The sequence below is a fragment of the Coffea arabica genome, chromosome 9c (assembly GCF_036785885.1).
Source record: "Coffea arabica cultivar ET-39 chromosome 9c, Coffea Arabica ET-39 HiFi, whole genome shotgun sequence".
NCBI lineage: Eukaryota > Viridiplantae > Streptophyta > Magnoliopsida > Gentianales > Rubiaceae > Coffea > Coffea arabica.
In genome coordinates, this window is record NC_092326.1 from 39,232,398 (window position 1) to 39,243,543 (window position 11,146).

Genomic DNA, 11,146 nt, shown 5'->3' on the forward strand with positions numbered 1-11,146 from the left:
AGAAAGCAAAATCTGTTATTCCTTAAGATTTCCTTCTCAACCAATCATTCTCTTACAAATACGATAAATTAATTGACTGAACTAACTCAACTGAATCTGTTATTCTCTTGCTACGACGTCGTCCCACTTACTCCTTATTCTTTTGATTCTATTTGGTCATTTGTATAAAACGACATCGTTACAAATTGGGTTTAATTGTTGGAATTAATTTCTTCATTCTGGCATTGCCTCCCCCTTTTTAAGAGTCTTGTCCTCAAGACTGAAACTGAGCGAACTAAGCGTGTATAAAATCTTTGTCCTCCTATGACGCTTCTTCCTCATTTAGCTGATACCACTTGATCAGGTATTGAATTACTGATTATCCATTCCTTATGATTACCCGCCTCTTCAAAATGAATTCTGGTTGTAAAGGACATTGGTCATCATTGTCAAGCTCAGGCAGGGTAACTGAAATTGGTTTAGTGGCCCTATTTTCTTTTTTAGCAACGAAACATGGAAGACTGGGTGAATCCGTGCTCCTGTAGGTAATTTGAGACGATAGGCAACTGGCCGAACCTTCACTTCAGCTTGAAAGGGACCATAGAACCTGGCAGAAAGTTTGAGGCACCTCTTGATAGCAATTGATTGTTGTTTATAAGGCTGCAACTTTAACAAAACCTAATCACTAACCTCAAATGTCCTTTCTGTGCGCTTTTAATCTGCAAAAAATTTCATCATTTGTTGTGTTTTTGTCAGATGATCTTTGATGCTGCTGGAAATCCTTAGCCTTTCCTGGAGTAGTTGAGATGCGGCTGGTATGATGGTTTCCAAATGAGGACCAAGAGGCAAAAGAGTGGGCTGATAGCTAGCCACCTTCTCCAATTATGGGGAAATTCTCCAGTCATGCATCTTAAATAAGATTCAAAACACTGGTTAAGCCTCTTACTCTGCCCATCCGATTGAGGGTGGTAAGCAGAGCCATAATTCAACTCTATTTCTGCCAACTTGAAAAGCTCCTGCCAGAAAGCACTAGTGAATATTCTGTCTCTGTCAGTCACTATGGATTCTGGAAGTCTATGCAATCTAAAAATATGATCCAAGAAAAGTTGAGCCACCTGTTTGGCGGTGAAGAGGTGAGCTAGGGCAAGGAAATGTCCAACCTTGTTAAATCTATCAATTACCACCATTACTGTATTATATCCCTGTGACTCCAGTAGACTTTCTACGAAGTCCATAGTCACATGAGTCCATGCCAAACGAGGAACAAGTAATGGTTGTAGCAGACTAGGGTAGTGTACATGCTCAGACTTAAAACTTTGACAAGTGTCACAAGCTTGAACAGTTCGAATGACATCGTGCTTCATAGTATGCCAATAGAATAGAGTTTTTAACCTTTGCCAGCACCCTTTTTGTCCAGAGTGACCTCCCATTGCAGATGCATGAAGAGCCTGGATTAGCTTATCTCTCAACCCACATAAAGTTTGCCATTATACTTTAGTAATCCATTGTCCCATTCCTACTGTGGTTGAGCAGCAGGATCTGGTATTAGTTGGGAAATGATGTACTGGCACTGAGGGTTTGAATCATAACTCCCTTGAAGTTCTTGCATCCACAATGGCTTAACAGTTGAAAGAGCTAAGCATGATCCTAGCTGAGTTGCCTGGCCTAGATTATTTTCATGCAGTCTAGACAATGCATCTGCTACTTTGTTTTCTATTCCCCTTTTATACTGAATCTTATAATCCAGTCCTAGCAATTTAGCCAATCATTTGTGTTGCAACGTAGTAGTGAGTTTCTAGTCTAGCAAGTACTTCAAGGACTGATGATCAATTTTAATAACAAAATGATACCTTACTAGATAATGTCTCCACTTAATCAATGCCATTACCATTTACCAGTGCTAGCAGCTTTTTTTCATAAACTGACAATCCCAAATTTTTGGATGACAATGCCTTACTTAAGAAAGATATGAGATAACCCTCTTGCATTAGTACTGTGCCAATTCCACCTCCACTAGAATCAGTCTCAATACTAAAGGTTTTTTGAAAATTTGACAGTTTAAGGACAAGAGCCTTGCACATGATGTGTTTTAATGAAGTGAAGGCCTCCTGTGCTTCATAGTTTCAAGAAAAGTTATCCTTCTTAAGCAACTCAGTGAGTGGTTTACAAATGATTCCTTAATGCTTGATAAACCTTCTATAATAACCAGTCAATCCCAAAAAACCTTTCAACTCTTTTATTGTCCTGAGAATGGGCCAGTTCATGATACTTTCAACTTTGGACTGGTCTATGGATACTCCATTTTCGGTTATGGTGTGGCCAAGATAATCCACAGTTTGTTGTGCAAATGAACATTTAGATTTCTTCACAAATAGTTGTGTTTTCTCAGGACAGACAGTACTGTCTTCGAATGATCTAAACGTAACTCTAGTGTAGAGTTATAAATCAAGATATCGTCAAAGAAAATCGATATGAATTCCCTCAAGTATAACTGAAATACCTTATTCATAAGAGATTGAAATGTTGCTAGTGCGTTGGCCAGCCCAAAAGGCATCACTAGAAATTTATAGTGGCCACAATGAGTCTGGAAAGCAATCTTATAAGTATCATTGGATTTAACTCTGAACTGGTGGTAGCCAGAAGTGAGATCCAGCTTGGTTTTATACCTTGATCCTGCCAATTCATTGATCAATTCATCGACATTTGGAATAGGATATCTGTCCTTAATAGTTATCTCATTCAACCATCTGTAGCCCACACAGAAATGCCATGTCCCTTCATTCTTCTTAAATAGCAGTACCGGTAAAACAAAAGGACTATTGCTATGAATGATTATCCCATGCTACAGCTTGTCTTTCACTTGCTTTTCTATTTCACCTTTCTGGGAATGAGGATACCTATGTGGCTTTATTTTAAAAGCTTGGGATCCAAGTTTCAAGCGGATTTCATGATCTATCTCCCTAGTAGAGGGTAACTCAGTAGGAGTCTCAAATACATCAGCAAACTCCTCAATGATCTCTTGAACTTCAGTAGGCATAACATACTCCTTTGATGGATTATCCTATCCCATTCTTATGGCTAAGCACATCCATTTCTTATATTTAATAAAATTTCTTAGGTCACTACCTCTAATAAGATCCAAATCACAATTTTCTACTTGTCCCCTCAATTATGCCACTTCTCCTTGATTATGCAGGGAGATAGTCAACTGATGGAAGTCAAAAGTAATAGGACTAAATTGAATCATCTAGTCTACCCCTAATATGATATCCCAACCACTTAAATCCATCATCTTGAGGTCATAACATAACTTATGTTGGTTAATTTCCCACACTACCTTGGGACAGATGGCTTTACTGGTTACACAGGCTCTATTTCCAACAATTACAGAAAAAGAATCAACTAGTCAATATGGAATGTCAAAAACAATTACCTTTTCACTGCTGATATAACTATCTGAACTCCTAGTATCAACTAAGATTAACTTCTCTTTCCCATCTAACTCCCTATTAGTGTTATTATTTTCCTCTTTATAGCCTCTGTTAATTCATGTAGAGACATCTATGACTTATCCTAGATTCCCTGTAGACTTATCTTGTTCCCCTAATGCATCTTCAAACTCAGAATCCTTCTCTTCATCAGTGATCAGAAAGTTTAAGTGACCAGATTTGCATTGATGACCCTGTCCAAATTTTCCCTCACACCTGAAACAAAGTTCATTATTTCTTCTATACTGTAACTCTTGAGTTGAGATCTTCTTAGGTTCAGCAGTTGTAGTAGAAATTGGTTTGCCTTTGAATGGAGTGTTCTTGAATGTACTAGTAGAAGGCATTTTATAGTGTGAGCAGTGGATCTAATGTTGGGAAGAATTCCTGGAAATTCCAAATTTATTTTCAAGCACAGTTTTTCAACTCTCCTTGGAGATCTTTCTTTGAAGCCTCAATGTGTCTTCTTGCAATATAACCATGTCAAAGGCCTCCGACAAGGTTGTAGTCCTTAACATCCTTATCATGGTTGTGATTTCGTCCCTGAGCCCACTAATAAAGCTAGATACAAAATACTCCTCATCTAGATGTGATTTCTTAATCATCATAAGGGTTTTGAGCTCTTCAAACTTCTCTTGGTACTCTTCCACTTTTCTAGCTTGTTGCAGTTTGTTGAATTCTTCCACCACGTCCTTCCCATTTCTGTTATCAAATCTCTTATATAGCAGTTCTTCAAATATTCTCCAAGTTATCCCTAGTTTTTTCAGTTTAACTCATTGAAACCAGTTGTCTGCTTTCCTTTCCAAATATATTTCTATGACTTTCACTTTCTGATCTTCAGGAATTTGGTAATTTAAATAGTATTTATTGCATTTTCGGATCCACTCCCTTGGATTCTTACCAATAAACAAAGGCAGATCGATTTTTGGAGGATTTGGCATCAGAATCTTACCTGCTTCTTTCCTTGTTGTCTTTTTGTTTTCTGATCCAATCTGTAGTCTCTGATTTAGTGGAAGAGTTGGTAAGAGTGGTGCTTGTTCAATTCTCTCCCTAACTTCTTCTAGAACAGCCTTTTCTTTGCTCATAATTACTCTCATGAAGATACTGAACTCTTGCTTCATTTCAGCTACCAAACCTTCCATCCTCTTGTTGCTTTCTTCTAGCTCTGTTCGGAACTCATTCCGCATTTGCTGTTGCTGCAATTGTGAAGTTTGCAGACCTTCCATTACCTCTTGGAGCTTGATTTCTTGCTTCCTGATTTGCTCCTCCAATGTCTTGAATCTGGTGCTTCCGCCATAGAATTCGACCTTTTCCAAGGATTCAACCAGCTCTGATACCAATTGTCAGGCTACTGACTTCAATTTTGAAAACCTAACTGATGAATTGGTTCAGATTAAGAATTCATAATTAGGAAAGAGAAGTGCAGACGAGAGGAAAAAGGAAGAATGAGAAAATAAGAGAAAGAGATAGAGAGAGAAAGAGAAAGAAAGCAAAATCTGTTATTCCTTAGGATTCCCTTCTCAACCAATCATTCTCTTACAAATATGATGAATTAACTGACTGAATTAACTCAACTGAATCTGTTATTTTCTTGCTACGACATCGTCCCACTTACTCCTTATTCTACTATTCTATTTGGCCATTTGTATAAAATGACATTGTTACAAATTGGATTTAATTGCTGAAATTAATTGCTTCATTTTGAAAACACGCAACTCCACAAGTCACTTAGCCATCAACCATAACGTATCCTCAAGATTGTGTAATGCAAGTCACAAAGCATAAACCATTAAGTGCTTTTAATCTTTCATTGACTAGTGAGTTAAAGACTTGGATCCACATAAGAGTTGTTGTATGACTCTTGGGTGACTTTCATCCTACGTTTGTAGGGGCATTTTGGAAATAATAAAACTGTAATTCCATTGATTAAGCAAATTGGACAAATTTCTGCTGACTAATTTCACATGGTTTACCTACTGTACCCTTTGATGGCTAATGATTTGGCTGCTTTTCCATTGATTTAGCAAAGTGGTAGAAAAATGAAATCAACTCCCCTCAAGTATGTTAAGCTAAATTGATTATACAAATTAAATGCATTTAAGGCAATATTAGTGCGCTAAAGTTAAAAATAAATGCTTGAATTTTAGTGGTAGAAAGCTCCGTCTTCTTCAACCTTCAAAGCTCAACAACCATTAATTCAGTTCTTACAACAAATGGCACTTATTTAATTAGTAATTGCAGCACGTTGATGAGGCCATTAAAGTGTGAAAGGTGAAGAATCATTTGGGGTGATTAACTGCAGGACCTCCCATCTGCTTCAACATTTGCTTATCAATTTGTAAAGTAGGTTACAATAATGGCTGTTGTTAAGATACAAAATTATGGATTCAAATGGCTCTATTGCATAATATTAGAGTTAGGTTTGTAGAGGTATACTCAAATTTGCTCTTACTTTTTGGTCTATGGACTATATAGCTTCCATTCAACAATCAAAATTGTGAATAATCCTTTGTACTTGCTATTGCAAACAGGTGAAGTATGGAGAAATCTCGTTCATAAATTTTACTTTGTTACTAAGGTACAAGGTAACTCTATATTCCCACTTGATGCATGCCATTTGTTGATTAAATGTCATTATGATTGTAATTGATCCACTTGAATTGTGTGCTTGAATGAATAAGTGTGTGAATTATTGTGCCACTTTGAAAATTATATTGTAGTTGATGCAATTTATTGGTTCAATAGTTGGCTAAGATGTTGTGTATGAATAGAAATTGCCATTTGAAAAGACAAGTGACTATATTTACATGCTATGTTATTTTTGTACTGAATTTAGTAGACTTGATAATTGTTTGATACAAGTTAGTGTTTGTGACAAGGAAAATTGATTTTCCCTCTAATTATTTGTAGGTGTATGTATTGATCAAAATAATGATTTTGTTATGAAACAATTAAAAGTATGGATGTCCCTTTGTATTTCCAAGAGGATTAATTCTTGATTTATGGCTACATTATGTATAGAAGTTACAATTCATAAATCTATTCATGTAGTGGAAGAACCGTTTCATAGGTTTCTTCATATTCTTGTAGTAGTGGGTGTTTAATAGGATTAATGTACCTTTAATCTTGTAGTATCTATATATAGAGGTACATTAACACCTTTTGGGAAAGACTTTGGTATTTGTTGAAATATAAGAATATCATTCTCCATTTCTCAACTCATTTCTCTAATATCTCCATTTATACTATAATAGTTTATTAATTTTACAATACGTTATCAGCACGAGTCTCTATTTTTGAGCAAAAGGTGAAAACAGAGGCTCTACCTTGAACAAAAGTGAAACACAAGATTTTGCCGAAATTCTGCTCGCATTTCTTCAAATAAATTCTGAGGTAAATTTCTAACTCACAAACTTATTTCAATTTCTTATGGCTAATATTTGAATTATCGCAAAAAATACAAGTTCTATTGCTGAGCAATCACTAAACACAAACATATACTGTTTGACACCTTTGAGGTAATATTTCTTCTTTTAATTCTACTTATTTACATTTAGAATTATTCGTTATAGATACTTATATTCTGATACATTGAGTTTTGGAGATGCTATTATAGAAAATCAATTATATTTGAGGATCTACTTGTCCTTTGAAATATTTAAAGAAAAAGATTCGACCATCTGAAGATGATCGTTCTTTAACGAAAATATTTGGCCACTAGAAGATGATCATTATTTCAAAAACTTGATATGATAAATTTACCTATGGCTACAAGAACATAATTCTGTAATTTTCAGAATTACTTCTCAGTTGAAATTGTGTCGAGAAAATTTTACTCATAAGATATATTGAAAATGATATTCTCCACAATTGATTTCTCTAATATGTTCCTGTAGTAGCAATATTAAGAGAAATTTTGAGAAGTGTTTTGTACTTATTGCATGCTAATTCTAGTCCATTCCCAGAAGTGAATGTGATTAAATTTCAATTTACTAGTTATGGTTAATGTCATGACTATGATTTTGGTAAATATGTATTTTACCATAACAAGAGAAAAAGTTACCACTTGAAGTGGGATAATACTGATAAGGACAAGAAAATAAAGGTCCTAAAGATAAATGTCCCGAAGTACATTTGACGAATCAAAATTATAATAGCATTTTCACATGACCAATTTCTTTAAACGTCCTGAAGGTGTATGATGATTGATTTAATTTATGACAGTAATTGACTTTTCTCCCTGAAGAAGAAATGGATGTTAAATATTTGGAATCAAAGGATTATGGTGATAATATTTGTCCCATAAGAATTATGGTTACAACGATATGTGTCTCATTAATAAGTGCTACTATATACACTATTTTCCAACAAAAGAGTAGTGCTTAAGTGATTGAAAGTTTCGGAAGAGCCACTGCTATATTTCTCCTTGTAGGAGAAAAGTTTATCATAAATAAAGCACTAATTTTTACCATGTCTCGAAAGAATTATTGAATTTGAATATCCGTCAAAATGGATATCAAATTGAGACACTAAATGAAACAATGATAAAGGTCATGTTTAAAAATCAAATGAGATAAAGGTTAATTATATCATAATAACCATTCGAGAGAGAAATGGTTAGAGAAATGGTTATCGATATAGTTGTCTTAATTTTCATTTGATTTATAATTATCACCTGCAGTAAACCAGAAGTTTACTGATCCTAATGGATATATGATTTGACAAAAGTGAGAATATTTAAGAGTCGACAAGTATTTATATATATTCCTTTATATTATATATGGCTCCAAAAGAAATTTAAAATTTATGTCGGGTATGAATCACTTTTTATGATTAAATATTATAAAATATTGATAGGTGATCTATTGAATGATTTATTTATTCTGATGAGCCACGATTCCCGACATTAGGGAGAGAAAAAAATCAATCGAAAGGAAATCACTTGAAAAATTGAATTTTCTCGATCCTCATACAAAATAATGTGAACTAGAAGTTCAAGAACTTCTTCATTTGTAGAAAATTATATTTATCAACTCCAGAAAAGTCATTAAATCAACTATTCCTGCAGGAAATACTCTGGTTAAAATTGATGTCCCTGAAGGACATTCACAAGTGCTATAAATAAATTTAAAACCGGCCTATCTAAATAAGGCATAAATTGATTTCAAATATCTCCGGAGATTAAATAAATATCATGATAAAATTCAATCTCTTGAAGAGGTCGCTCCTGAAGAGCCAACTCCTGAAGAGAATGAAATCATAAAAAATTTAATTGGAACATAATGAAATGTAGCACTTGATATTATAGAAGTTGATGAGAATCATGAATCTATATCGGTTGATGAATGTCGGTATAAAAATGATTGTTCAAAGTGGAAAGATACGATCCAATCTGAATTGAATTTATTGGTTAAAAGAAAAGTTTTTGGACTTGTATTCCAAACATCTGAAGGTATAAAGCAAGTAGCCCAAGAATTTTCACAAATATTTGGATACCAATGATCCAATACGTTCATGTGTTTTTATCAAGAAAAATGGATCAAATTTTGGTGATAATTGCTGTATATGTTGATGATCTAAATTTGATTGGAACTCCTGAAGAGATTCAAAATAGTGTTGAATATTTGAAGAAATAATTTGAGATCAAAAATTTTGGAAAGACAAAATTCTGCATTGATTTACAAATTAAGCATTTGAAAAGTGAAATTTTTATCCACCAAACTGCATATACTCGGAAGGTATTAAAGCGATTTTATATGGATAAAGCACATAAATTAAGTACTTCAATGGTCGTCAGATCATTAGATCCGAAAAAGGATCCTTTTAGATCGCAAGAGGAAGATGAAGAGATACTTGGTCCTGAAGTAACATATCTCAGTGCAATTGGCGAAAAATATTGGAATGCAACGATTAAAAGATCTCAAATAATGTTTGCATCAGGGGGAGAAATTAATACACAAGAATAGTGTACTCTTTTTCCTTCACTAGGGTTTTTGTCCCGATGAATTTTTCCCTGGTAAGGTTTTAACGAGGCATATTTTTTGTATAATGGACATCCAAGGGGGAGTGTTATGAAACAATTAAAAGTATGGATGTCCCTTTGTATTTCCAAGAGAATTAATTCTTGATTTATGGCTACATTATGTATAGAAGTTACAATCCATAAATCTGTTCATGTAGTGGAAGAACCGTTTAATAAGTTTCTATATATTCTTGTAGTAGTGGGTGTTTAATAGGATTAATGTACTTTTAATCTTGTAGTACCTATATATAGAGGTACATTGACACCCTTTGGGAAAGACTTTGGTATTTGTTGAAATATAAGAATATCATTCTCCATTTCTCTACTCATTTCTCTAATATCTCCATTTATACTATAATAGTTTATTAGTTTTACAACAGATTTTTAGTTGTAATAGTTAAGCAAACAAATGGTATATATATCTTGATTTTCTATGTTTAAGTTTAGGGTGTAAGAGTTGAAATTTAGGATGGATCAAACAAGCAATATCGATAAACTTAATACTTAGAAGCAGCTTTGAAATCAAAAGGTAAGAAAAAGATATGCATTATTACCAATGAAAGGAAAAGATAAAATACGACAAAGATAATGAAAAATAAGCGTAAAGCATAAAAAATACTAGATGTGGCAAAATGGATGACTTGAACGGGTTTGAATTGAATAAATTGGATAATGAGTATAAATGAGTTAACCTATTTATACTCATTTAATTAGATGGGTATAAATGGATAAATCGAAAAATGAATTGGGTAATCCAATTACACATTTATAACCTATTTATTTTAACTTTTTGTAAACTCATTTAAATTCATTTTTGCAAACTAAGTTATCCCATTCGTACTTGTAATGTTCAATAAACCTAATTATCAATTTTAATAATTGGTAATTAAAATTATATACTATTTAATAATTGAACAATAAGAATGTAAAATTTTTAATTAAGTACTATAAAAATTAACATAAAAACTTAATCCAAAAATTTGAACCCCTAACATTTTTTTCGTGTATAAATTTAAATTTCATTTTAAAAAAGTAGGAAAAGAGACTAAAACTTAGTCATAAATTGGTAATGCTAAAAAAGAGCAATTTAACGAACTAAGAGAAAATAAAATGACAAGATAAAACCAACAAATAATAATAATAATGAAACAAAAGTAGTTAATATTATGAAAAAATGAAAAATCTGAAAAAAAATGTGTGAGAGAAGAGATGAGGGTTGGGAGAAGATAATTTTAAATGGATTAATTGGATTTGAATGGGCATTATAGTACAATTTAAATACTATAAATGAGTATTATTGGGTAATCCATTTATACCCATATATAAAAATTTAAAATACCCATACGCATATATTTTGGGCGGGTATGAATAAATTTAACTAAATCAGTTTGTTTGCCATCTATAAAAAAATACAAATATGTTCTGTTGACACAACTGAACAGAACAGTGGTCCTACACTATATAGCAAAACTTTTCATCTCGGGCATTTGCCATGCACTATATAGCTATGGAATTGTTTGGAATGCAGAATTGGTTGGTTATTTCACTATTTAGGAAATTACCATTTGGACTGTATAAGATAAAAGTGAGGTTTTTCATCTGCATTTAATCGACATTGGATTCCTATGTGCTACAGTCTTTTGCACTAAAGTCATACTAC